The 27,783-nt window shown below is 52.7% G+C and overlaps 1 long non-coding RNA gene across 4 annotated transcripts; it reads left to right on the forward strand.

Annotated features, from left to right (window-relative positions):
• Positions 1-2,805: 2,805 nt before the first annotated feature.
• On the forward strand, positions 2,806-27,783 carry LOC149128616 (uncharacterized). Of its 4 annotated transcripts, none has more exons than XR_016222094.1 (5): positions 2,806-3,265; positions 14,912-15,223; positions 18,257-18,434; positions 21,178-21,253; positions 27,103-27,783. It is a non-coding gene; the product is annotated as an uncharacterized LOC149128616 (long non-coding RNA). The 4 variants fall into 4 exon arrangements; XR_016222099.1 differs by lacking the exon at positions 27,103-27,783 and having other exon boundaries at positions 2,806-2,962; positions 3,167-3,265; positions 21,178-23,127; XR_016222091.1 differs by lacking the exon at positions 27,103-27,783 and having other exon boundaries at positions 21,178-23,127.

The raw sequence follows: 27,783 nt of genomic DNA on the forward strand, positions 1-27,783 counted from the left end.
CCTTATAGTATGTGAAAGCCCAGAACTCACAGCACAAGGAGAGCCAAAGGATACTCTGGTACACACTTCCCCAGTAAGGACAAGGCAAAGTGGCCCAGATTGCCAATAGATCCCTCTGCAGTGAAAATGAGTGCTGAAAACATGCAGTGTCTTTGTTTTTGGTTTTTTTTTTTTTTTTTTTTTTTTTTTGCCTGGACAGGAATAAAGAAGAAAAAAAAATCAGAAAAACCATAGAACATTGGCCCGGGGCTCCCAATGTAAAAACGAGACAGCAGCAGACTGGGGACTGGGGACACAGAGGGCAGTGTGCACTGGGCATTGTGCATTGTCAAGAGCGCTCCCTGGGGAGGAGGAGCTCTGTCAAAGGGTTCAGAATGGGGCCCTACATGGGTTTGTGTGGCTGGAGAGCAAACCTGCTACAGGTGCCACTGAGGAAGAGGTGGCGCCTGCAGCTTGAACAATGTTCATAAAGGAGAGGTGTGCAGAGCTCAGGGGTTGAGATCTGAGTCCCAAGGACGGGGAAAATCAGGTGGCCCTATGACCACCATCCACGGCCTCTCCCAGCAGAGCCTCAGTTGGACCAAACTAGTTCCTGCATCTCTGCAACCCAGTGCAAGGGTTTGAAAGCTGTGACGTGCTGGTGGTGTCCATGCAAGCAAGCGATGGCACTCTTAGCAGACACGTGCTGTGAAAGCAGTAGGGACCCACCTTCCTGGGCAGCAGCCCTAGCTGAGAGGTGCACAGAGCTCCTGAGGGCTGAGGCCAGGGTCACAGAGCTCCCTGAGGGCTGAGGCCAGGGTCACAGAGCTCCTGAGGGCTGAGGCCAGGGTCACAGAGCTCCCTGAGGGCTGAGGCTAGGGTCAGGAGCTCCCTGAGGGCTGAGGCTAGGGTCAGGAGCTTTGGTGAAGGCACGTGACAGTTCAGCCCTAGTTCCTCCCTCCCGGATGGACCCCACTCCAGGTCACTCCTGGGTACCTTGAGTCTATGCTGGCTGCTTTGATAGTGAAAAGGCAAATGCCAAGTGCTATTGTTTAAGTAGGATTTAGGTCCCGAATGGACCAATGTTAATGGATTAAAGGTAGAAACTTGATCTAATAATGGCATCTGGGAGGTGGGCCCCCGGGAGGGTCTTTGGGCCACTAGAGGCGTGTCCTCAGTAGGTGGTTCTCCTGGGAGGGTTAGGTCTGTAAGCCAAACATGCTTCCTGGTCACCATAGATTGCTCCTCAGCCATCCGCGAACCTCATCAGATGCCTGAACCAACGGGGCCGCCCAGTCCTAAACTGTGAACCTCCAGCTGTAAACCTAAGTGAGCCTTCTTCCCACCTAAGCTGCTACCCTCAGGGACGTCAGCTGTCACAACAGAAAGCTGACTCGTACCCCAAGCTTAGGAGAAGGCAGAGAGCTAAGAGAACTGTATCAGTCAGCTTTTTGTTGCTATAACGAAACACCCAAGCCAAGCTACGTATGAAGGAAGGAAGGAGTTTTATTTTGGTGCACAGTTCTGGAGTGGCTCCATTTCTTTGGCCTCTGATGATGGTGTTCTTGCAGGCGAGAGGGAGTACATACATTTCTGTGCTGTGTGGTCATAAACCCAGCGAGATTTAATCATGAGGGCTCCACCTTAATGACCCACTCCAATCCAGCAACTTCCCTGCCTCTAAATACCACAGATTTCCACCCTCTAAATATCATTAACACAAATCGCTGGGGACCAAGCCTTTAGCACATGAGTCTTTGGGAGGCATCCAACCGCCAAACTAACACCAACAGTAAAGGGATGGGAAGGGTGGGAGGGCCAAAGGACATATGGGGGCAACAGGCAGAGGGCCTGAGGATGGGCAGGAGGAAGAAGTACAAAAACGGCTGTGAGGCCAGGTGATAACTGAGCAGACAAAGGGCCTGGGCAAGTGACACAGGACATGGCCACCCAGCCTCCCCTCCTGCCTCTGGTGGTCATGGTGACACTAAACAGGCAGCAGGAGGTGCCAGCACCTGCCACTCACTCACACCCTCTCCCTCCTTCCCCCCTCCCCCAGCATCTCCCTGGAGGCTGAGACTCCATGAAGCTCCTCACCCCCTGCTCCTTGAGTCGCCACATCCCCTATTTCCCAAGCTCCGTCTCTGCATTCACCGGCCACAGCCAAGGGTTCAAAATCCAGAAGCCAAGATTCTGAGCGCGGCCCCGCTCCTCATATGCTGCTGGCACTGGCGGCGTGACTTCTGGTCTGACACAGCAGTTTCTTCATTTATGAACCTCCCATGAGGGTTGTAAGAGGATAACAGAGCGGATGCAGGAGGATTGTGAAAGCACCAAAGGATGAGACTCTTTGGATCCTGAGTTTATTTCCGGGACCGAAGCCCTTGGGTTTGTAAAGGGGAGACGGCCCCGTTGTTTAGTGTCACCTGCAAGGGGCGCTGTGGCCTGCCCGTAGGGCCTCCACACTTTGTGGCTGCCTTGCTCCCAGCCAGAAGAGGCAGCACTGCAAAGACTGAGCCCTGTTTGGGTGGAAGGTAGGTGTGTTTATTCATTTTGTAGCCAATTAATTTGGACTATGGTCTGAGACAGGATCCTAAAGACCAAGAAGTTTTATTCCTGAAGCAGATCTAGGTTTTTAACAAGTTGAATAATCGAGGTGAATTTGCAAGGAGCCATTGAATATGTATGAGAGGGAGGGAGGGAGAGAGAGACTGTGGGGAAAGCAGCAGAAAAGCAAAAGAATGAGGAATAAAGACAAAGAGGAGAAGGCCTGGGGGCGGAGGCGGGGGTGGGGGGTGGGGACCTGGAAATGATATGGCCAGATATACTGGAAGGCAGGAACGCAGGGGCAGGACTCAGAAAGAGAGATAAAGAGGCCGGGAGGAACGGAGCCAGGCTGCCGGTGGAGCAGGCAGATGGGACGACAGAGACAGAGAACAGAGCCACGGAGTGGGCACGCAGCGAGGCCTGGCAGCCAAGCCCTGTGGGTTTCCGTGGGAAGCAGATGCTTCCATGGGAGCAGCAGCTGACGGTCCTGAGCACGTGCAGCCTTGTTGACTCCAGGCCCAGCGCGGCCTCCCCGGCAGCCGGACCTCTCCTAGAGAAGCAACCCCGGGTCCAGGGAGGCAGGTGCGTGGCAACCCTGGCCCTGTGGGGGCTGCATGTCTCCTCCTCCATCCCCTTACAGGCTCCACCCACCCCTCCATCTCCATCAGAGGCCTCGTGAATCCTGGGGAAGCCATGAGCTGCCACATCACGCCTGGAAGGAAGCAGGCTGCGTTGGAGGGTGAGTGTGAGCCGTGGCGCACACAGGGGAGCATGCTGGCGGGAGGGGAAGCAGCTGGCTCTGGAGCCCGGTGCCAAGAGGCTAGACACGGGGGTGGGGACGGCCCTGCAGCACTGCTGGCTAGAGGGAGGGGCTGCAGGCTCACCCCTTCTGTACCAGACCCCTCTTGCCCCTGGCTGCCCAGTGTGCTCGTCTGCAGCCCCTTACCACACCTGAGCCATCAAACTACATAACTTCTGGGCAGGAAGGGGCTCAGTGGCCACTGCGCTGGCTGCATCAGAAGCACCCAGGGACCTCCTTGGTCTCAGGGTCTCTAGCTACTGCCTACAGGCCACTCTGCAAGCTTGATGTGGGTGATGCCCCTGCCAAGCCAAGCCTTCCCTCTGGCAGGACAGGAGCCCAGAAGGAACTGGGAGCCTACCACCACCACCCCACACCAAGTCCACAGACAACTCTCATGCCACCCTCCAAATGACAGCCTGACCATTAGGCTCCTCAGCACTCCCTACACACATACCCAAGGTCGAGGGTCCCTCCGGTGGCCCCAGATGGACAAGAGCCAGTCCTGGGATGGAAGGCAGTGGAGGAGGGGCAGGAGGGCAGGGAATACAGTCTGGAGGGCAGGCGCAGTAGGAGTGAAAGACAGGTATCATGGGAGCCAGATGGGCCGAGCAGAAACAGAAGTTAAGTAGGAAGAGACGGATAAACAGCAGACACCAAGCAACCAGCCAAGCATATGCTTTGCAAGCAGGCAACACAAGCACCCAGTAGGGTTTGGGGTGGGAGAGGGTGCTGGGAGAGGGCCGTCAGGTTTGCCGCGGGCTGACTGATGTCTGGTCAGAGTAGGTGATCTCATCCCTCTCCATGGAGCCTCAGGAGAACAGAGCCGCGGCTCGGGCTGGCAAGAGAAAGAGGCATTTGGCAGGGTGGGGGAAAAAAGTGCTCGGGCTGGCTGCCCAAAGACTTGGTCTCTGATGGAAGAAACACAGTCTGAGACTTGAAAGACTGAACAGGCAGGCGCCAGCCCCAAGACCCCAGAGCAGAGGCCCCTCAAGCTGGACCGGATTGAGGAGAGGGGCAGGGCGATGCCACGTGCACACCCAGGCAGTCCTTGAGCTCTGCAGGTGCGGCGGCTGCTGCCCTGCTAAGGAAGTCCATCCAGGCTGCAGCCCTCGATCAGGTGATGTCATCCCTTTGAGCTCCCGGCAGGGAAGGGGCGGGGCCAGGCTGGAGCTTTGCGGAGTTTGCAGGCTCCTCCCCGCCCAGACCTGCCTCTGCTGCTGGGCCCTGCTACCCAGGTACTGCAGCAGAACGGGGGGCAGGAGGAGGGTCACCCACTGTAGAAACCAGGGCTGTGCAGGGGATGGGCTTCCCCGGGGCCCTCTTCCACCCCATCCACACTCATTCCCACATTCACTTAGGGGACCCCCAAGCTTCTGCCGGAGCTCAGCCTCAGCCTCTCCCCTCCCCAAGCATGTGCACAAATGCTCAAAGGCACTGCCAAGTTCCAGGTGTCAGACTGAGGCCAAAATACACTCAGGACGGTTTGTACTGAGCTCAAGGAATAAAGGCCCTGAGCTGAATACAAAACCCCAAAGTCCCCCTGAATAATGGACCCTTCACCTCTCACACGTTCAGGCTGGACACAGGCCAGCCCCGTGCCATCTGCTGGCCTCTTTCCAAAGCTGACATTGGCCCCGGTTTCCTGCCTTCCCTCCTCCAGAGCCACCCTCATCCTGCACCAGGCACTGTGGCTTGGAGCATTGGGGTTCCTGGGCTAGGCAGAAATCTGGTCTTCTCATGCCCATGCAGGCTATTGGGGGTTACCTTGGGCAGACCCAGACCTACCTGGGGAAGCACAGACGCAAGAACCAACGCTGGCTTGGTCTGTGAAACTCATCACTCCACAGCGTTTCTTGCCAACTCAGCTGCTTGGCAAAGCACCGATGTCCGGGAGCAGAGAGGAGCTCTTCCAAGGTGCCAGCCCTTGGAAGGCTAGAAGCCAGGCCCACGTGTGCCCTGTGCCCAGAGCAGATGCTCAGCTCAATGCAGGAGCCTCTTAGCCCTTACTCAGGTTCTGTGGTTTGCATCTGTCTGGGTTGGACAAACACAGAGGTGAAGATGCTACTGGCAGGAGGGAAAGAGGGTCTGGGAGTAAAAATTTGACTTTGATTCACTGGGCCATGGACCAGGGCCTCTTGGTGAGACCAGCACTGGAGTCCAACTCCTACTGGGAAAATGCTGCCCTTGATGTTACCAGCTCTTGGACTTTACTCAATGAAAAGAGACAAATGACCCTAATAGCCAGACTATCATGCAGTCGATGATTTTCAGGCTGCTTTCTTGTGTACCACATCTTATTGCCGTATTTGTTTTAATTGTGATAAAGCACTAGTCCGTTGCATGAGGAAACTGAGGTAGGACTTGAATACCTACTTACAGAAGGCTTCACAAGGCATTTGAAGGTTTACAAAAATAAATGCAGGAAACAGCTTATTCTGAATGCAGCTGAACAGAGAACCCAGGCTCCCACACACGTGGCACCAGAATCCTTCCCTTCCCTCACACAGCTCTACGAAGCTCAACAGCATGAAGACTGTGGCACTGCCACTCAGGGAGAAACTTCCACCCAGGGACAGGTGCATGAGGAAGGAATGAGGTAGGGAAATTGAGGGAATGATGATATGGAATATGGGGTCCCTGGGCTTGTAGGAGGGAGGTGGCCAGATGTGGATGGGCATGGCTTCTGGGTATGGCAGAATTGCAAAAGCTGTCCTTTCCTTAAAAAAAAAATAATTTATTTGAGAGACAGAAAAAGAAAGCACTCGTCCATCCTCAGGATCACTCTTCAGATGGCCCCAACAGCCAGAGGTGGGTTAGGCAGAAGCCAGGAGCTAGGAACTCTGTCCAGGTCTCCCATGGGCTCAAGCACTTGACCCATTCTCTGCTGCTTCTCAGGGGCATTAGCAGGGAGCTGGACTGGAAGTGAAATAGCCAAGGCTGGCACTGGCACTCCTATGGGATCCTAGCATCACAGGTAGCATCGTAAGCCGCTATGCCTCAACACCCCCCTGAGAGGTTGATTCTTGAGTGATCTGAGGCTGAGGTGATCTAAAGACCTGCAGCAGGGGCCAGAGTACTTGGACTCATGGACCACCTTCTCTGGAAGCAGAACGGCCAGGTCTCAAGCTGGCACTCTAATATGGATGCTAATGTCACAGGTGGCGCCTTAACCTGCTGTACCACAACTCCAACCCCAAGACTGTTGTTTCTGTGTGCATAGTATCTGCGTATAGGAAGCGCATTCTGTCTGTAGGTATAAATATGCTCTTATGAAAGGACTTCAAAAAGTGCATGGAAATGGAATTTTTCACAAATGTGGGGAGATAGGTCCAAGAATGTGTGTGTAAGTATAAATGTGTATGCTTGAGTATACAAGCATGGACTGTGTACAGGGATGAGTTTGTGTGTATAAAGAATGCTAGCAGCTGGGTCAGCGCTATGGCACAATGGGCTAAAGTCCCGGCCTGGAGCACTGACATCCCATATGGGTGCCAGTTTGAGTCCTGGCTGCTCCCCTTCCAATGCAGCTCTCTGCTAATGCATCTGGGAGAGCAGTAGAAGATGGGCGAAGTCCTTGGGCCCCTGTACCCCTGTAGGAGACCTGGGGGAAACTCCTGGCTCCTGGCTTCGGATCAGCTCAGCTCTGGCTGTTGCAGCCATTTGGGGAGTGAACCAGCAGATGGAAGACCTCTCTCTGTGTGTCTCTACCTCTTCCTGTAACTCTCTTTCAAATAAATAAAAATTAAAAAGAAGAAAAGAACGCTAGCAAACAAAGGAGAGGCATTTCCTAGGACTGCTGGCTGAGACTAACTCAAGTTCCTCTCTGTCCTCCTTTCGAAGTGACTCACAGAAAACCTTCCTACCTATGTCCAAACAGTGAATGTGCCCAGGCTGCAGTGGCTCTGGCAAAGCCACGCTACCTTGCAGTACCTCCTTCTTCACACTGCTTCCAATTCCGCAGAAGACAGAGTTGGGGGAGGGACCTCAGTCCAGGCAGATCAATTATGGCTAATCACATTTAAATTCTGGCCCAGAGGTGCTGAGGAGGCCCTGGGAAAGAGACAGGAAAAATTGGAATGGATTTCAAAGGGAGGACTTGGAGTTAGCCAGTTCTCTCAGTCCAGCGCTGCACTCCCCTCATGATGCCTGTAACCCAATTCTAGAGTCAGACCCTGAGCCCAGCCACTTCATGCTAGGCTAGGGCAGAAGGCTTAAGATGGAAAACATAAAGAGCTGCTCACAACCATGCCCCTAAGAGTAGCACAGGGCAGGTGCTCCAGCCAGAGCTCTTGGCAGGGACAGGACTCCCCTGAGCAAGGTGGCCTTGGGTCTCCCTAGTGCCCCTCTCCAGACATTGCCACAAGTCCCTGTGTGTAGAGAGCACTTGCACACCCACTCACTCAGCTCTGCTGCTCAGGGAGTCTGTCTGCCACAGCCACCATGGCAAAGCCTCACTTCTCCTCCATCTCCGGTGTTTGGGCTGTGCTGAGCTCTCCTCGTGGAACGGAGATTTATAGGTCTATAACCTCTGTCACAGCAATGGCAACCTCAGCTTTAATCATGAAATGGGGGTGCTAAATCCTGGAGCCCCATAGCAGCCCCTGCAGCTTTGCCCCCAGCAGCCAGCCTCGGCTGCAGGGGGGAAGAGTGACCTGGAAGGAGGGCAGAGGACAAGGGGTGGGCAGGAACATGGCCAGCACGGACACTTGCAGAAGCTGGGAGCTCTTTTCTGGGCTCAAGTCCCCATCCTCTGGGGGGCTGCAGCACCAGAAACGGAGTGCCCTTCTCTTCTGAGTGGAGGACGCACCAGTGTGACCACAATGCAGAGATTTAGAGAATGCACCTGTACAGCCATAATGCAGAGATTCAGAGTGGAAGAGATGTAGCTCTACTTCAGGATCCTAGTCACAAGCACCCCACCCCCACCCCAAAGAAAGAAGGGGTCTGGCCAAAGTCACAGAGCTCATCTGGGGCAATACCACGCCAGGATGATAACTTATTAGGATTTTTGCAGATGGGTTTTTCAACAGTGTGGTGGAACTTAGAAATTTTTCACAAGACTAGACAGCAGCCAGCTTCCCCTAATCCACGCTGGCAGAATGCTGTGATTAAAATTCAGCTGCATAGCTCTTGCTGGGAAATGTGGTGATATATCCATCAGTGCAGGTCCCAGCAGCTGCCTCCCACTCTTAGAACAAGGGCTCTAAATCCAAAGTCCATGCATGAGCCTCTTGGAGCTCACAGCCCCTCAAACCGTGGGCAGATTTCTGAATGTCTGTGTTCCGGACATCTTTCTGAAGAGGGGTTCACAGCTTTAATTGATTTACAAAGAGCTGCATGACATGGGGAAAGCTGAGAGGCACTGAGCTTCGAGAATCTCGGCTCAGGGGAAATCGAATCTAAGCAATCAGTTGCTAGGGACCTTAGCAGCATTCAGAGACACAAAGGGTTAGAGGACTGCACATTGTTCACTATGAAAGAGGAGTGTCTGTGTCCAGATGGGAGCTCCTCAAGGGGAGGACCCTTGCCTGTGTGCTCTCCTGTGGAAGGCATCCCGGAAGGCCTGGGTCAGATGCACCCACAAACCATGTGACTTGTTCATCTCCGCAGTATTTCTCTTCCCATGCTCTCTCCCATTTGGTCTCCAAAAATCGTGAGAATGATGTCATTAAGGGAGCCCTGCAGCAAAAACTGCAAGAATTATTTTGTAATTCAATGTTGAGCTTCCAGACCGTTTCTGTCTATTGTTAGAGAGGTGTTAGAAACTTATCATCCTGGAGAAGCCAAGGCAGATAACTGAATGCAGAGTGCAGGCCTGTCTGTGCTGTGTGTGGTGGGTCCCGTGGGTGCCTGAGCTCCCTGGGGAAGCCTGGTTTCAGGGGCAGAGGGGAATAGGGGCAGCTGTGCATAGTTGCCTTGTGTCCTGCGAACAGAGCAAGACTGGGAAATCCACTGTCTCAGAGACTGCACTGCAGGAGTCTGCATGTGTGTTGTTGCCAGAAACAGAGGAGTTCTAAGCCTAAGTGGGCCCAGACCTGACGTGGCACGGGGCGGGCTCGGGCTGTTGTGCTGCTCTCCATGCTGTGACTCTCCCTCCCTCGGCCCCACTTTGCAGCCTCAGCAGCTCAGCTGCTAAATCCACTGAGGATTAAGAAGCAGGAACGGAGGCGGGGCTTTTAGCCTAGCAGTTAGGACCCTTGCTTCCTACATCCAAGTACTTAGGGGTTGATTCCTGGCTCCACTCCTGACCCCAGCTTCTTGCTAATGCAGACTTGGAGGCAGCAGGTGATGGCTCTAGCCATTGGGCTTCTGCCAGGCACCTGGGAGACCCAGCCTGAGTTCTTGGCTCTGGCTTCCGTTCCAGCCAGGAAATATTGTGGGCGTTTAGGGAGTAAACCAATGGATGGGAGTTCTCTCTCTCTCTCTCGCTCTTGCTCTCTCTTTCTCTCTGCCTCTCAAATAAAGACAGACATTATTTACAAAGAGAAGGAGAGGCAGGCACAGTAAGCAAGTGGGAGGAAGCTTGTCTGGGGAAGGAAGGGCCCCTCTCCGAGAAAACTGGGTCTCTGGTGGCCTCGCTGCCTTAGATGAGCTCTGGGAGGCGGGGCACAGCTGCTGCTTCTGCCCAGGTCTAAAAATAGCCACCTTCCTGATCATGTCCAGCCAGAGCTCCGAAGAGGACTCAGAGGCAGAAGGGACACGGGGTGGGGCCAGAGACAAGGGTCCCCCAAACAGGCAAAGAGCAGGTGCGGCAGGAGTGGGGAGAGCTCAGGCCTGGAACTGCCCTTCCACTTTGGTCTTCAGAATCTCTCGGAAGAAGGGGACTGGGTTTCTCAGCCCTGCATTTCTGAGGGACCAGGATCACACTCCGAAATCCAGCATCCGTGAAGTGCGGCCCAGGTGCCTGACACTGTTTTACACACTATGGATGTAAAAGGACCCCACAACCTGGGTGTCACTTTTGTTATTCCTCTTGAAGAAAGGAAAGCCCAGAGACATGAACTCCAGGTGAGTGGGTCCCACCAGGGCAGCCTGAGTGAAGAGCCCACCCCCAAGCCACAACCACGGCCCCTGACTCGGCAGGCACACAGAGGCTCTGGTGCCAAAGCCCCAGCATTGCCAGGCAGGCCAGAGGAAGAGGGACTTTGGGGCTGAAGGGCCATCTTCTGGAAGAGCTCGTTATGATCTTGGACATGTGACATCCTGCTAGGATCATGGCCCCTTCCGTCAGTCCTTCTGGCTTGCTGCAAACATTTCAATAAACCTCTCCACTCAGTCTGTTCACCCTTGTTTGTCTGCACGTCCCCCCCTTCTGCCAAGGTGCAGGGATACCTGCCCAGCTGACCTCCGGAGCACAGGGTCCCCCTGAGACAAAGCAGCCATAACTGGCCGTCTTGCTGTCTCGGAGAGCAGTGTAAACATGGGGCAGGAGGACCAGTTAAGGGCCCAAGCACCCATTAAAAAGCACATTTAGGTTTCACCAAGATAGGGGTGAAGGCAAGGAGGACAGCAGGAAGGATAAGGGAAAGAGGATGCTATGGCTTAGCAGGTAAAGCCGCTGCCTGCAGTGCGGTGCATCCTATACGGGTGCCAGTTCGAGTCCCAGCTGCTACACTTCTTATCCAGCTCCCTGTTAACGCACCTGGGAAAGCAGTGGAAGGTGGTCCAAGTCCTTGGGCTCCTGTCCCTGCATGGGAGACCTGGAAGAAGTTCCTGGCTCCTGGTTTTGGATCAGTCCGGCTCTGGCTGTTGCGGCCATTTGGGGAGTGAATCAGCTTTGGAAGACCTCTCTCTCTCTGCCTTAGCCTCTCTGTATCTCTGCCTTTCAAATAAAAATAAATAAATCTTATAGAGAGGGGGAGGAAGGGGAGGGGAGGGGAGGAGGGAGAAGGAAAAAGAAGGAGAGACTGTTGGAGGAATGAGAAAACTACCAGCCTGGTCCCCCTCCCAGCTGGAGGAGCCTGGGAGGGGAGGGCCCATCTTGCTGACCCTGCTGAGCAGAAGTCCAGCAGCAGTGGAGACAAGAGCGCAGGCAGAGCTCCGTGTCAGCGAGAGAGGGAAGGGAGCGAGGAGCTGTGGTGGCCCTAGGATCTCAGTATGCTTCCTTCCTGTGTCCTCCACAGACCCCTGGTGCTGGGCTCACCTTGTTTAAGGCCAAAAGCACACACCATCCTCCCGCAGAGACACTCATGCAATTAGCAAAACACATTCATAAATCTTGCATGGCGTCCGGAGCCGTCTCCTCTGCCCGGGCATGGGGGCCAGTGCCTGAGGCGCTTGTGCAGAGAGCTGTCTGGCCTCTGCCCTGTCAGGGCTTCCTGAAGAATGCAGCATGATCCTTCGTAGGACAGCAAGACCAGCGCTTCCAGCTGAGCCCCTTACAAGGAGGTGGGAGGGGGATTACAGAGAAGTCAGGGGAGACTGAGAAATGGGAGTGACTCAGGCCTCCTGAGCTGGGAGAGAAGCCATTCTGCAGAGGCCCACGGGGTCACCTCTGCTGGCGTCTGGTGGTTTTACCTTGGGAGGACAGTGCGAGCGTGCAGCAGACGGAGGGCGCCAGTGTTGCATTGTGAGCGTGACGCGGGGCATGTTGGTGTTTCTGTTCCCATGTGCATGTGCGTGTTTGCGTATATGTTTGTGCGCGAGAGGCTTCAGTCTGGAAAACTGGTGACTCACTAAAACAGGGAGTTTTCCGATCTGAAGAGCTTCTATTCAGCTATTTTTATCTCCTCTTGTCTCTTGGCCCTTTTTTCCCCTTGTCTTTTCCCAACCCAGAGGACCTGGGAGCTGTGAATCCTGGGTGTGCCTTTGCTCCTTTAAAGCGAAGGAGCTACTTGGAAGCCTAGAGCTGGGCACCGGCCAGAAGTTCAGCCATGAGTGCACATGGGAGGCGTGTGGGGGTGCAACGAGCAGACACTGACACAGACGTGATGCACACTGTTGTATTTGGGGATGGACGTGGGCACACCATGCACGCATGCCAGCGCTGAGAGAGGCCAGAAGTGTCCCTGGAAAGTTTTATAACAGCTGCCAAAATGCTTATGGGGCTGGCTAACAGCCAACACTGTGTACACGTCACATCCTCCTCGCCCGCACATCAGCCCACACCCACCTCGCACGGGCCTGCGTGCCTGCACCCATGTGGGAGCACAGCCATTAGGTCTGTGCCCTGTCTTGGGGATGACCCTGGTGCCTATGTCTTCCCTGGCCCCAACATCATGACTCCTATCATAAATCCTTTCCCCATTGGTGGTCGCTAGGGGACATGAGACACCCAGCATGGCACTACACACCTCCTGTGACTCATCTCCATGGAGGCCCTGAGGCCCCCTGTCCAGCCCAGCAGTCATGGCCCTGTGTGAGGCTTGACCGTGCTTGGTGAGGCTGGGTAGGGCCTCTCATCCCAAGAACCCTGATCCTCTGGCCTGGAAGGGGGGAGGGGGCTGGCGACTCTGATGGCTGTGGGAGCCAGGGGGGTCATGTGACGACATTGCAGGGTGGGAGCAGGCAGGGGCAGACTGCCTCCTCCAGGGCTCTGGGCCACCTACAGGTGCCTCAACCTTGACTCTGAGCTCACACGAGTCCCATTGTCACAGCAGATGACCAGTGCTCTCAGCACCACTGCACCCAGGAGAGGGCCTGAGCTGCCTGTCTGCCCATACCGGCACATACTTTGCACGCAGGCCCAGAACAGCCCCACCTGTACGGCACACATTCTTAGAAGACCACGAGAGAGACATACAGGGCTGCACTGGAGCAAGATCCAAGCTCCCTCAGTCATTGGAGCCTGCAATTCACAGGCAGCTCTTGGGTATAGTTATGGGGGCTGACATCCAGCCCCATGCTGCTCCGTAAGCCATGTCCTCAGCTAAAGGGCTGTGTTGGCCCAGACAAGGGACTCCTGTGTCTCATTTGCCTGCCCAGAGGCACTGTGGTCCCTGGGGTTCAGCTGGAACAAGCTAGCCATCTATCCGCCCACTCACTGTAATTCATGGTACTCTACAAGCAGTTGAGGATCAAACACTGGGTGCGAGACATTCCGAGTTGTCATTGCGGAGGCGAGGCAGTGAGCCAGCCGGAGTCCCTGTCCCCAGACCTCTGCCTTCAGAAAGGCTAGCAGGGAAGATGACTGCAAGATTAGCCATGACACAGTGTGCCCCTGAGGCTGACCACGCAGGAGCGGTCACGGTCTCTTCCCACGGGGCCTCACGCTTGCGTGGGAAACAGGACACATGCATTTTCTCCTTAATGTTATTATTTTATTTAAGAGTTAGAGAGAAAGTTCCCATCCTTGGATTCATGCACCAAATGCCCGCAAAGGCCAGTATTGGACCAGGCTGAAGCTGGGAGCTGGGACCTCAATCAGGGGCTCCAGCATCCGGGGCAGAAAACCACTCACTTAAGCCATGACCACTGCTTCCAGGGTGTTCATTAGCACAAAACTGGAACCATGTGTCAGGAATGGGGAATCAAACCCAGATACTCTGATACGGGAGGTAGGCATCCTAACAGCTAGGCTAAACAGCTGATCCCTTTACCTGGACCTGATGAGTAGATTTCACCAGGTGGAGAAGGCGCTTTTCAGGCAGGGGGCTGGCCTGACACAGCTGTGGTGCTGAAGAGTACAGCTGGGATCAGTAGGGAGGAATCAGGTCCAGCCAGCAGGCAGACGCAGGCTCCAGTCCTGCCTTGTCCAGTCTTTCTTTGACTGCCCCTCTTCTTTCCTTGCATGGAAGGAGTCTTGGCATTGCTTGGAAGTTTTGCATACCCTCTGCTTGGGAACCTTCTAATCATCTGTAAAATGGGCATAGTGATAGGGCTGGCCCCACAGGGATGTTCTCAAGATTCAACGAGTGACATCATGAGCTAAGTACTCAGTTTTAGTTCTTATCATTGGCCCATTTTATAGCCCATGACAATGAGTCCAAACCCATTTTCCTCTCAGAGGACATTTACTCGTGTCTGCAAATACTTTTGGCTGTCACAATGTGCTGGCACCGGTGGGTGGAGGCAGGGCTGGTGCTGAGCCTCCCACTGTGTCCAGGGAAGCCCTACAACCTCGTGTGACCAAGCTGGGGGCAATGGTGCGGGACTGAGATTCTGGGTAAGGCCAATAAGTGACGTTGATGGTTAAGCAGAGGTGACATCACAATGCAAGTATCCAGTAAGATGGCGACACAACTGGAGTGCTCCATCAGGAGGCACTGTCATTGAGTAAAATCCGAGAGGGGTTGGGAGGGCCCAGACTCAAGGGCTCGAGCAAGAGGAGGATTCAGGACACTCTGGGGTAGGCAAGGAAGGGGCAGGCACAGGGGCAGTCAGGGGCCTCTGGAGTCTCCAACTATGGACTCAGGCAGATGGTGAGGCAGCCTTTGATGGCTTAAGAGAAGTCTCCATTCGGAAACTGTATCCCCAGGATCCTGGCTGGGGGGAAGTATCCCCGACAGTCTGGATGTGTGAGTCAGCCACCTCTATTCCATCTGCTCCCACTGAAAGACTCACAAGACACATTCACCATGCCCATCAGGGTCCAGAAGTGGTGGGCATCTGACCATACCCTTTCTCCCTCCTCTTCACATACAGCCCGCCTCCCTCACCAAGACGATGGCGACATGAGGCTCTGGAAGAAGGATGGCTTCCCAAGGACCACAGCAGGCAAGCTGCAGGACAAAGATGACCCTCTGGGCTCCTTACATCCAGGACATGTCCCATCTTCCAAGCGATCCGACTACCTGTGGCTGCCATGGGCAGAGGCGAAGTTCTCGGGAAGCCCTGGGCAGGCTCGATCAGCTGAGAGACTGAGTCTCCTCCCAACCTCAATTCCCCAGCCCTTGGATCAGCTCTAGGGAGACATTAGAAGAACTGGGGAAACCCCAACAGTCAGGGCATCAGCAGGTGAGGCTGTGATGGTCCTGTCTTGTGTTCAGTGCGGGTAGAGGTATTGGAGCAACTTAATATGTTGTTCCTGCTCTTAGAGATATTGCTATTACAAGTCCAAGTGGGAAGTTTAAGACCAACAAGCAAAGAACATCAAAAGACAATTAAAGGGGCCGCTGGTATATAGTACAAGTTCTGAAGAGAGATTAGACCAGGCTCTTCCATCCCAGTGCCTTGGTCCTGAAGAGGCCCCTGAACCTCAAAATGTTCCAGCGACCTCCAACTAAACTACAGGCAACTTGTATCATCTGCATCATGGATAGCAATGGAAGGCTGGGATTGAGTGTCCAGAGTGCTGTGTTGAGAAGGATTCCGAGGCAGGGTACAGGCTGAGCAAGGGTGCTGTGGTCAATGTGCCCATGCCTATGGGGATATTGTAGCAACATGCTTGCTGCTTATTCACCGTTCCTGACGAAGAGCAACTGCCTGGGGTCATCCCTAAGCCCCTTCCAACTCCCACATTCTATGATTCAAGTGTTCAATTTCAAGGCACTGGCTGGAAGCACAATGAGGCAGAGGAGGATGAGAGGTGTGTGGGCTGGGATGATCAGGGAAGGCTTGGGGAAGGAGGCGGCACTTAGCAAGGCCTCGAGGTGGGAGAGTGTGAGTCGCTGTGCGGGAGGTGGGAGGACATTTATGTGTGTGAAAACAGGGCTGAGCACGGGCTGTTCTTGGCACAGAAAGGAGGAGGCCAGCATCACCATCATGTGCTATCTCTGTTTGGGACAACAAAGATTAGATCTAGGAGGCCAGTTATGGACAGAAAGCAGAGGTAGCACGTGTGGAGAGTTTACCATGCAGTCAGACACAAGGCAAAGATGGCATCCCATGCACTGGCTCTTCCATACTCAAGAGAAGAACCAGCCTTCCCCAGGAAGTGGACACAGAGCCATCCAGGGACAGGATCAGGGTCAAGCATGAGTAAGTAGGTGCCAAAGGACAGGGTGCAGCCCAGGCTATGTGAATCTGAGAGTTGTGGGCATAACCTCTGTGCTCTTTGCAAGCTCCAGTCTTAGAAGCTGGGCAGGGAGAAAACTCAGAGAGGCAGTTGGAACAACAAGACTGACTGTATGGATTCAGAGGTCTAGACACGGGGCAGGAAAAGCTGTAGACTGAGATGCCCTAAGCAAGCATCATACAAATGGACCCAAGCCAAGAATAGGACAGCATACAGGTACCAACTGCCACAGGAGATGTTCCCCAAGCCCTAATTCTCTAATGGAAACTAGGGGGACTTTGTCCTCACAGCTCTAGGGACAGGCATGAAATTCCAGGGTCATAGGGCTCAGCACGTTGAGGGTAGGGACAGAGTCTCCATCAAGAGCTTGATACAGATGGTGGTCTCATTCCCGACAAAGCTTTACCCAGCCTTTGCCCTGGGGTTGCAGCCTCCAGCCATCTCCACTGCTGTCCCTGCCTGGCACCTGGTGGTGTGCTGGGGAACTTCTGTTCTCTCTCCCTCTTTTCCTAGTCCTCTTTCCTCGCTTCCTCTTTCTTCCTCCTTACTTTCTTCCTCTGCTGGGTTCTGGGCAGCTCCAGCCTCTATGCTCAGCTTGGACTCTCCCAGATAGGTTCTGCTTTGTATCCCACTGTCCCCAGTCACCAAAGGTTCCATCACCCTTGGACTTGCCTATTTTAGTCAGTACGAGCAGGCGTTACTCAGCTTTTTATCACTATAGCAAAATACCTGAGGCAATTCACTTTGTTTAAAAATAAGCAGGTTCATGAAGTTCACGATTTTGGAGGTTCACGTTCAGGCTTAGGTGGTCCCACGGGTTTGGCCTCTCATGGGAGCAGTGGATGACAGAAGAGGAACGTGGTCTTAAAAAGGATCACATGAATGGGGCCAGCGCTGTGGCACAGCAGGTTAACGCGCTGGCCTGAAACACCGACAACCCATATGGGCTCTGGTTCCATTTCCTGATGCTCCACTTCCCATCCAGCTCTCTGCTATGACCTGGGAAAGCAGTAGAAGATGGACCAAGTCACTGGGCCCCTGCACCCATGTGGGAGACCCAGAAGAAACTCCTGGCTCCTGGCTTCGGATCAGCACAGCTCTGGCGGTTGCAGCCAGTTGGGGAGTGAACCAGTGGATGGAAGACCTCTCTCTCTCTCTCTCTCTCTCTCTCTCTCTGTCTCTCCTCTCTCTGTGTAACTCTGATTTTCAAATAAATTTAAAAAATTTAAAAAAAAAAAAAAGGCTCACATGGCAATCCAGGCAGCAGGTAGAGCAGCTGGACCCCACTCAGGCCTTATAATAAACCACCCTCCAAGGACCTCCCACTAGACCCGCTTGCCAAACGCCATAGCTGGATTATGTTGTCCCCCACTCAGTGCAATGAACTTATGACCTTAGAGTTTGGATGTCTGCGTGAGTGGGAAGCCACATCTTGTTCAGACCATAGCCCCGTCAGCAGCAGCACCTTTGCCAAGGCATTGCAGCTCAGAAACCAGGGGATCAATAGGAAAGCAGCCTGAGAGCTTCCCCAGCCCCTCCCACACCCTCCCTCACTGCCCAGCCCCTCTCTCTCTCTCTCTCTCTCCCTCTCTCGCTTTCACTCTTGCTCTCGCTCTCTCGCTCTCGCTCTTTTTCTCCCTCCCACCCCCTCGGAGGTCTGTTCTTCTGTCAGGGAGCCTCTCTGGTCCTCTGGGACTTGCTGGCATGGAGTAAGGACCAGAGCTGGCATGTTGGGCTAGAAGACCCCAGAAACCACCAGCTGCTGCTTCCCTCCCACCATCTCCTCGCTGAGAGCTCCCCCTTGTTGCTCAGTGCATGTCTGTTGGCTGAATGCCTGATATTGCAGCTCTGTCCAGGAGTACGTTCTTCCTCTGGGCCACCGGGCCAGAGTGGCCATCCTCACTGTCAGGAAGTTCATCCTCGTTTCCCAGCTTTGTTTCTCAAGTGTGCCCACTCGTTCCTCTTCTGGGGAGCAGCGGGCAGGATGCATTCTGCCCCCGTGAAAAACAGTTCCCTTCTTGTCTTTTCCAAAGCTTACAGCCTTGGAGCACGAGAAAGAACATCTTCCTCCAGCAAGTGACAAAGGAGGACACACCCAGGCCCCAGGATGCAATCAGCTACTTCAGAGAGGCTCTTTGGGGGCCCCCCAGCTCTGCACAGACCCCTGGACATCTCTGTCTCTTCCCAATGGATCCAGATCCCTTCATCCAGGTCAGTCTCCAGCGTCCTTGCTCCTCCCAACCTGTTTCTGCCTTCTCACCATCAGCATCTCTCTCCATTAACACATGTTCGTGCACACACACACACACACACACATCATGTCAGGCCCTATCTGGAGCTGTTGCTGACAGAACTCAGGTTGTGATAGGCAAATCAGCTGTGCTGTTGGAGACAGGAAGCCCATGACACATCCTCCTCCGCCTGGAGAACCAGGAGATAAGAAAAAAGAGATAGTCACATCTGCCAGCAGCGTTGGGCAGGGTTGCAGCCAGGAAAATGCATGACCTGCCTCTGGGGCTTTGTGGACACAGGAATCCCCGGGTGCTATGGGGGCCTGGCTTCTTGCAACACTCTTGGTGTTGAACTGCAAGGAGAGCAATGAGACACCCCCAAAGGCATTGAGCCATTCCTGCAGGCTGTGCAAAGACTATCTAAACTCTTCTCCAAGGGGAGCAGAACAACCCTGCCTTAGCCCACAAGGACAGGGAAAGACCCCTGGCTCTGGCCATCAGGAGGAGCTGGGAGAAGTGAGACTATTGGGGAAAGGGTGGCAATCACTCTGACGCCATCATACTCTGCTGCTGGAGGATAAAATTCCAGTTACATAAGGCTCCAACTGACTTGGTAGAAGTTATGACTAAGAAAACTTCCCCAACTTTCCAAAGACAGTTGGTGATCCTCCACCCTCCACTGTCAACTGGAGAGAACTAACCCCCTCCCCCCCAGCTCCCTGGCCCTGACTCATCCACACACAAACACTCCCCAACACTCTTTCCCAAAACAGTTCCCCTCCCACCCATCCACCCTCCTACCCTCCCTGGGTGACAAAATGAATGCCCCAGAGATTTTGCCAAGTTCTCGCCCCACTAAGCTCAGGGAACACGAAATTCCCCAGAGAATGGAAAAGGAAGACCATGTCCCTTTCAAAGAAAATCACCACCCAACCCTCCAGCGACCACTGGGTTGTTTTCTAGATAGTGTCTACTACCCCTGAGCTCCTTATTCAAAAAGTGTCAGAGCTTCAACAAATCTCAGAGACCCCCTGATCCCCTCTCCTTTCCTGTGTGTTGATGCATCTACACCCATCAGTTCACTGATATGTCTCTCCATCCATCAGGTAGTTGTTGAGTGCCTACTGTTTGCCATACATAGTCCATTGGAGACTTGGCAGCTGTAGTCTGTTTCCTGAAGGAGCTGCTATGCAGTGGGAGAGAAAGCAGTTGTTGCAAATCAGGGAAAGAATGCATTTTCTAGAAGTATCCTGAGAGCACCTCACCCACCTTGGGGTCATGGAGAGCATTCGTGGAGACTTACTGGGAGGAATTCTATTTAAGGGCAAAAAAATCCTTTTCATCTGATAAGAGGTCTGCTCCACTCTTAATATGGCTAGAACACAGTGCTGTGTGAAGATGAATGTAACACAGTGTCCACAAATAGACACAGTGTCTCCTGGAGAGGACACGATTTAAAATTGCAGATGACCAGAATATACCGCGAAGCTCCAGACAGTGCTCCCAGGAGAGGGATCCATGCAGTTCCAGGGAGGGCTGATGTGAGGGTGAGGGGATGTGCCCGGGGCTGGGAGTCCCATGGAGGAAGAGGAATTTGGGTTTGCCTGGAGGACGGATGGGGTTGGAAGGCACAGATGGGATGTGGCAGGCATTCCTAGCAACGTTCTGTTTGGGGAAACCAGAATGTCCTTGTGTGTCTGTGCACACAGGAAGTGTGGTGGATGGGGCCTGAGCCAAGGTCAAGGGCTCAGGGACGGCTCTTCAGTGTAAAGCAAAGCAGTTTTCTCAAGGTCACAGGCCTTTGAAGTCCTCTTCGGTGCTCCTTGGACATTTCTGTCCTCAACTCCCCTCTCCCTAGAGGGTCCCTGGATGCAAAGAGATGACCCCTGGGTAGCAATCCAGACTGCTGGTCCTCCTTGCTTGCCTTTTTTGGAAGAGTAAATAAATGCTTTCGAAGATGGTAGAAGCATCTGCCTAGCAAGCTGAGGCGAGGCCTGGCTTGGACGCTTCCTAGCCCAGTTTGAAATATTTGGAATTCCTGTGGCAGGTCTCCTTTCTTCTTCCTCATCCTCACCAGGAATACAAATTCACATTCACCTTCGACTGTTTTATGTGCATGCCCAGTTCTGGGCTCTTGTCCACAAGCACAGACTCTTAAAATACTGGGACACAGAATTAAAATACTCTACACAGAACACTAAACGATTAGGCACTTAAAGTGAGCATTTGGCCTTAAAGGGCTGCTTGGGAAGGGGGAGGGGGCGGGACAGGTGGAAGGAACAAGAATTGTAATAGTACGAATCGACCACAAGGTGGAGCAGTGAGGCTGGGGAAATGGCTTGTGCAGGACAGGAAGGGGGTCCTCCCCATTAGCCACATAGCTCAGAAGACTGGAGATCTGGCTGACCCGGGGGATCCTGGAGACCCGGTCGGGGAGGACTCGCAGAAGTGACTTTTGCTCTTGCTGCTTCTCCTCTCTTTCTGGAAGCCGTCTGTGACCCAGAGCAGGACCCAGGGCACCTGAGAGGTCCACTGCCGTTGGACCCTGCTGTGAGAAGCCGTGATTCAGATGGGAGAGGAGCAGCCCTAAGTGCCAGTGGAAAGCTGAGAGGCTCTGTGAGCGACAGGGGGAGCTCTGCGTGTGTGTTTGTCCTTGAGGCTGGAGCTCTGTGGGGCAGGGTCAAAGATGCTTTTGTCTTAGTCTAAGGAGCTCTTTCCTGCAGGAAAACCACACCCTGGATGTTTGTGGCTGCCCTGAAATTGGATGTTGTGAGGGTCTGACGCTTCGAAGCAGCACAGGTGAGCTTCCTTTTTGTTCTTCATCCACAACCCATGAGACACGTAGATCACGAAAATCAAAGATCTCTCCCACCTCAGATCGTATCTGTCGTTTGATGCACGTTCCTGCAAAGGCCCTTTCCAGACACTCCTCAATAGTTTCTGCAAATGCTGCCCGAAGCCCGCTGGTGAGCAGACACCACATATCCACCTTCCTCTCAGCCTCACACCCAGTGCCACGCCGCTTCCACCCTCTCCACGTCCCCGCGGCGAGGACCTGCAGAGGACCTGTTTGCCTCGTACACAGCAAGGCCGATGCTTGTGTGTGGGCGTGCACACACGTCCCCAAGAGGACAGGCGCAGCGTCATGTGGAGACGGGAACAAGGATCCCGTCCAGCTGGAGGGCTGAGCTCATTTGACCTTGGAGTGCCCAGTGTGGAGAGAGAGGTGGGGGAGGAGAAACAGTCGAGAAGTGCTGTCAGATTGCAGCCTCTTCTGTGCAGCTTTTAGAACAAAGCGTGCGAGAGAAGAAGGAGCTTTTGATTTGGAATTTTCTATGAGGTCAGGGGCCTGTGAGGAAGACACACCCGGGAGAAGCTGGTCTCAGTAGGGGAAGGAAGAAAGCCTCAGGTCCTTGGATTTGACCTTCCCAGGGCAACTAAGGGTCAGAACAATTTGCTGATGCAAAGGAAGTTATGTGTGCGTGGGTCTGTGTGTGTAAAAAAAAAAGGTGGGGGGAGGGACAGGCAGGGAGGAGAAAGGACAGAGGAAGAGGCGGGAGGCCTCCGTTTGAAAGGGGTCTGCCCGGAAGCCCAGAGCAAGGGACATGCCTGAGGAATGGATAACTTAAGAGAGGGGAACAGGAGTCCGGTCTGAGGAGTGAGCAGGGAGAAGAAGGAATCCAGCAGACACGTGAGGGAGAGGCAGGAGCAGCCCTGAGCCAGGCCTGCTGTGGGGCTGGGCTGGCCTGGCTGTGAGCACAGCCGGGCTTGGGGGAGGCCGCCCAGCTCATCTGTTACTTACGAACACAAGCTCAGCCTCAAACCTGATTAGCAGGAATTAGGTGGCATATGGCTAATCCTCCCTGCCACAGTTATTAATACTTTTCAGACTCTGCAGAGGGAGTCCGGAGGCTTCTCCCTGGCTGGCATCTGGGTGCAGGCAGGACAAGGCTCGGCACCTGCTGTGGGAGGGGCTCTAGCCCCGAGGAGAACAAGGGGGTGGTGGAGAGGCAGAAGTGGCTGGAAAGCTTTCTTTGAGGCCTTGAAGAGACTCCTAATCCTTCACAAGTGTCTGCCACAGGCTTTTCTTTCTTCCAAAATACCCCTGGATCTCTCATTCCATTTAGAAAACTGGTGAGAGAGGGGAATATACGATATCCGAAAGAAGTGAAAGGGTTTAACCAAGGACCAGCGCTCCATAGGAAAGTTTGGGCGTCCCCACTCCCCACCTGGTGTATGGAAAATGCTGGCTAATGCACTGCACAGCTCAGGGAGACAAAATAGAAAGGGAAAGTGTGTGAGTGTGTGTGTGTGTGTGTGTGTGTGTGTTGGGGTTTCTGAGAGTGCCTGGTGTGAAGCCCAATGCACCATGACAACTTGTTACAGGGTTTGCCTCTAGGGAGGGGCAAACCCCACTCTGTACTGACGATTGACCTGGGGGTGAGGTGCTGCCCCCACGGGAAATGCAGAGCGTGTGGGAAGCAGGTCAGGGAAGGGAAAGAAGCCACCAAGAGCACATTTTCAAGGACATCTAAGCCTCAGGGGATGCCTAGGGGAACTTGGGAGGAGAAATTATGTTTCTGAGTTTGTCCCAGCTAGAAGCAAGGACACTGTGCTCTCACTCCCCAGAAACAAGACTCCAGGAAGCAGAAACTGCCAGGCACTTGACGTCTTCTGAGCATGGGGGGCGGGGGTGGGCGGGTGGGGGACAGGTGCACCCCTGGCCGTCCTCTGAAAAGAACTGGAGTGCAGGATATTTCTTCCCACTGTGTGCTATACACATATGCACAGGAGGAATGTGTGAAATGATAGATGCTATTTCAGAGATGCCTCCAAAAATACTTTGGAACATGGAATGGGTGCTTTAATTCTGCCCAGGAAAGATCAGGTGGGGCTAGATGTGATCCGCATCGCCCCCCTACAGGACAGCCTGCAATTCCTCTCCTTCTCCAAACAACCCAGCCCTTTGTCAGATACCTATTTTCTCAGACTCCTGGTCTAGAAGATGGGTTTTGCCCTTATACTCTTGTAAGGAGCACTCCTACATGACGAAAGTATATGCTTTGCTTTGAAAACCTTTACTGGCTTTCTCATACTCCATATGTCTTCTTACCCCAGTTTTCTTGTTGATGTTATTGGTTTAAGTCTCACAGAATACACTATTATTGTTGTCGAGTTTTAGAAAGTGTAGTTATGTCTACCTCCTTACTAAACTTTTTCTCTCCATGGCTTCTTTCCAGACACAATTTCCTCCCCCATTTAAGCTTTTCTTTTAAAGCATCTTTTGGTATTTCTTTCTACAAGTAAAAGATGATAAGCTCTCTCAGATTTTTTGCTTTTGCTCTTTTTTTTGCATTTATTTATTTGTTGAAAGGCAGAGTTACAGAGAAGGAGAGAGAGAGAGAGAGAGAGAGAGAAGAGGAGAGGAGAGGAGAGGAGAGGGTTATCTACCATCTATTAGGTCATTCTTCAAATGGCCATAACAGTTAGGTCTGGGCCAGGCTGAAGCCAGGAGCCTGGAACTCTATCTGGGTCTCCTATATGGGGGCAGGCAGCTCAGAAGTGGAGTAGCTAAGGCTTGAACTGGCATTTTATATGGGATGCCAGCATCATGGGCAACAGCTTAACCCACTGAGCCTCAATGCCTTTGCCCCAGAATCATAATTTAGCTGGTTGGTGAGTCCTGGACTGACTTCTCATTTCTTGAGGACTTTGAAGTAATTATTCCAGTGTCTCCTGTGGCTGTGTTTTCATTGCAAATATCCAGTATTTTTAATGTAACTAATCTTGATATTTTTCTCTTTGGGTTCTAGTATTTTATTGTATTATGTTCGGGAATGACCATGCAACTCAGCAAATAGGGTATCTCTTTATTCTGGGAAATTATATTTAGGATAGCTTCTGCAAACTAAGGATTCATGTCTTTCATCAATTCTGGAAAATTCTGAGCCATTACCTCTTTCTTTATTTACATCTTTGTGATGTTATTCCACTGCAACTCTTATTCTATGCTGCACATCCCTGAACACCTCTCCCATAGCTCCCTGTCTTTACCTCCCTGGGATTCTTCCTGATAATCTCTTTAATTTCACTAGCTTTCTTTTCATCTACTCTTTAATTCTTCCCTTGAGGGCCTCCCGTTTTGGCTTTGTTTTCTGACTAGCTGCATTTCTAAGAGTTCCATACGGCTCTGTTTCTCATCCACCTGCCCTCTTTATTTCATCCTTCCTATCTCATAAGCTCCTTGTTTGATCATCCCCTTTAGGTTATTTCTTTGTCTCAGGCTCAGGCAGGGCTGATTCTCTGGGCAGGCTTTCCCCTGCAGTTGGTACCTTTGCTGTGAGCTCATCTTCACGGGGATTGCTTTGTTTTGTTCTGTGGGGGTCTTTTTTGTTCTCGGGGTACCCTTGGAAGAGTTTTGTGCTTGCTACTACAGATTGGGCTGAGGTTTCCCCAGCGTGAGAACAGGTGTTAATGGGCTGGGGACTTGATACTAGAAGTTCACACCCCACACCCACCTGGGACACAGGCATGGAGACTCAAGTTTCTCACCGGAAAATATTTTTTTTCTTCTTAGTTAGAGCCTGGGGAAAAACCTGATGGAATATTTTTTTTTCCTGGCCACCTTCCCTTGAAGGAGCAGGATTTGAATTCCAGGGCCCTAACTTCCCCACTTAGTGGGTGCTGTCTCTGCTCCCCTCATTCCAGGGGATCCACTCCCCCACTCCTCCCTCACTCCCAGTATCTTGCCTCTGACTTGCAAGTTGATTGGGAGTCTCTTTCGCTAGTTCAAGTTCTGCATGCATTTTAACTTTTCTGTTCTCTTGCATTTGGAATTTCTCTGTGTGATGCTCCAGATCAGTGGACAGCAGCATCCTGAGGGCTACCAGATCCCTGGTTATCATTCTCTCCTCCCTGCCCCTCCCACCGGACAATGGACATTCTGAGGCAGGAACCTGTGTGCGTGTCGTCCATGGTCCCGAGTTCCCAGCTTGGTACCAGCCATGCACCCACAGAGTGATGCTTGTTGGGTGGGTGTGTAGATGATGGAAGGTGATTATCAGAAGTTATAGTTCAGGTATTTCTCCATATTCAGGAGGAAAATGTCCTCCAAAATTCTGAGTATGAAGGTATTCCTTAGAGGAGGTTCTGCAAGGTGCATCATTGTGACCCCGATGTGGGTGTGTGTTTCTGTAATTACCATTCTCACGTGTTTCTCACATACACTGTGCAGTAGGCCCTGGATATCTGCTAAGATGAGCTCTGCTCCCAGTTAGTGGAAGGAGCCGATTTGGAAATCACGACTCTCACCTGATGTGAGAGAGAGCACTGGGTATAATTTTACTCCTCTTGAAGATTGTGCTTTTTGGAAAGACAGTGCATAATAGGCCTGTGTGAGGAAGCCACGAAGGCTCCATGGAGGGCTCCAACAAGGGCTGAGGATTAAGGAAGTGTAAAGTACAATCTATGGGTAGGTGAGGACGATAGCTAATTCTCTGAGTCCTAAGAACCATCTTCCTGCTGAAAGAGTGTTTGTGAGTTTTTAAGGAAACTACAAGAGTGGAGGATCTGGTCTGGTGAAATTGTCAAGGGGCTTCTAGCCTCTGGTGTCCAGCACTGAGGCTTGTTACCAGCTTCATGGCAAGACTTCCCTTCTCTGTTTCCTCATGGTGATGCCTGAGGACCACAGATGATGAGATTAGCCTATGCTGGCCTAGCCAGGTCGTCCTGTTCTGCTTGTCTGTAAAGGAAGCTGTAGTAAGGAACAACGCAATGTGTGCTTTGGGACATAAACAAGCAAAGAGTCAGCAGTCCAGCCCCGAAGCATCAACAAGATGCCCTGTGTGAGCCACTTCTGCAACGTCTGTGCAATGCTTATACCTGGAGACAAAAGTATTGAAGATTTGAGTAGCATAGTAAATAAATGAATTTATATTTAGCACCTTTTATACAACTATTAAAGAGTATGCTTGGGGCCTGCACTGTGGCACAGTGGGTTAAAGCCCTGGCCTGGAGCACTGGCATTCCATATGGGCACCAGTTCTAGTCCCGGATGCTCCACTTCCGATCCAGCTCTCTCCTATGGCCTGGGAAAGCAGCAGAAGATGGCCCAAGTCCTTGGGCCCCTGCACCCATGTGGGCGACCTGGAAGAAGCTCCTGGCTCCTGGCTTCAGATTGGTGCAGCTCCGGCCATTGTGGTCATCTGGGGGGGTGAACCAGTGGATAGAAGACCTCTCTGTCTGTCTCTACCTCTCTATGTAACTCTGTCTTTCAAATAAATAAAATAAATCTTTACAAAAAAGAATATGCTTTTGGGGGAAGAATTTATTCATTTGCTTGAGAACAAAGAGACAGACACACAGAGAAATCTCCCCCTTTCTGGACCACTCCCTGACTGCCTGCAAAGGCCAGGACTGTGCCAGGCTAAAGTCAGGATCAAGGAACTCAGTGTAGATCTCTTGTGTGAATGGCAGGAACCCCCCACCACTTGATCCAGCATTGCTGTTACCCAGGACCTCTGATAGCAGGAAGCTGGGGTTTAGAGCCGGAGCTGGGAATCAAACCCAGATACTTTGATATAGGAGCAGGTATTTTAACTGGTGAATTAATTGCCCTTACACTTTTTTTTTTTTTTTTTTTTGGACAGGCAGAGTGGACAGTGAGAGATAGAGACATGGAGAAAGGTCTTCCTTTTCCGTTGGTTCACTCCCCCTCCCCCCAGTGGCCGCTGCGGCCGTCGCACCACGCTGATCTGAAGCCAGGAGCCAGGTGCTTCTCCTGGTCTCCCATGGGGTGCAGGGCACAAGCACTTGGGTCATCCTCCACTGCACTCCCGGGCCACAGCAGAGAGCTGGACAGGAAGAGGAGCGACCAGGACAGAATCCAGCGCCCCTACCGGGACTAGAACCTGGTGTGCCGGCGCTGCAGGTGGAGGGTTAGCCTATTGAGCCGCAGAGCTGGCCCACTTTCTTTTTTAAGCACACACAGCACATTTTAAACAATCGTGCCTGGGGAGAGCATTAGGGCTGGTGGTTAAGATGCTGACTGGGACTCAGCATCCCATATTGGAGAACATGGGTCCAATGCCTGGCTCCAGTTCCAGACTCCTAACTCCAGCTTCCTGCCATGTGGACCCTGGAAGACAGTGGTGATGGCTAGGGTGATTGGGTCCCTGCCACCAACATGGGAGACCTGAATTGAGTTCTTTGCTCTCTGCTTCAGCCTGGCCCAATTCTAGCCATTGTGGGCCTTGGGAGAATGAATCAGTAGATGAGAACTCTCTCTCTCTCTCTCTGCTTCTCAAATAAATAAATAAATATTTTTAAAA

This window comes from Oryctolagus cuniculus, chromosome 1, assembly GCF_051225735.1.
Source record: "Oryctolagus cuniculus isolate XC-2025 breed Fujian yellow rabbit chromosome 1, ASM5122573v1, whole genome shotgun sequence".
Classification (NCBI taxonomy): domain Eukaryota; kingdom Metazoa; phylum Chordata; class Mammalia; order Lagomorpha; family Leporidae; genus Oryctolagus; species Oryctolagus cuniculus.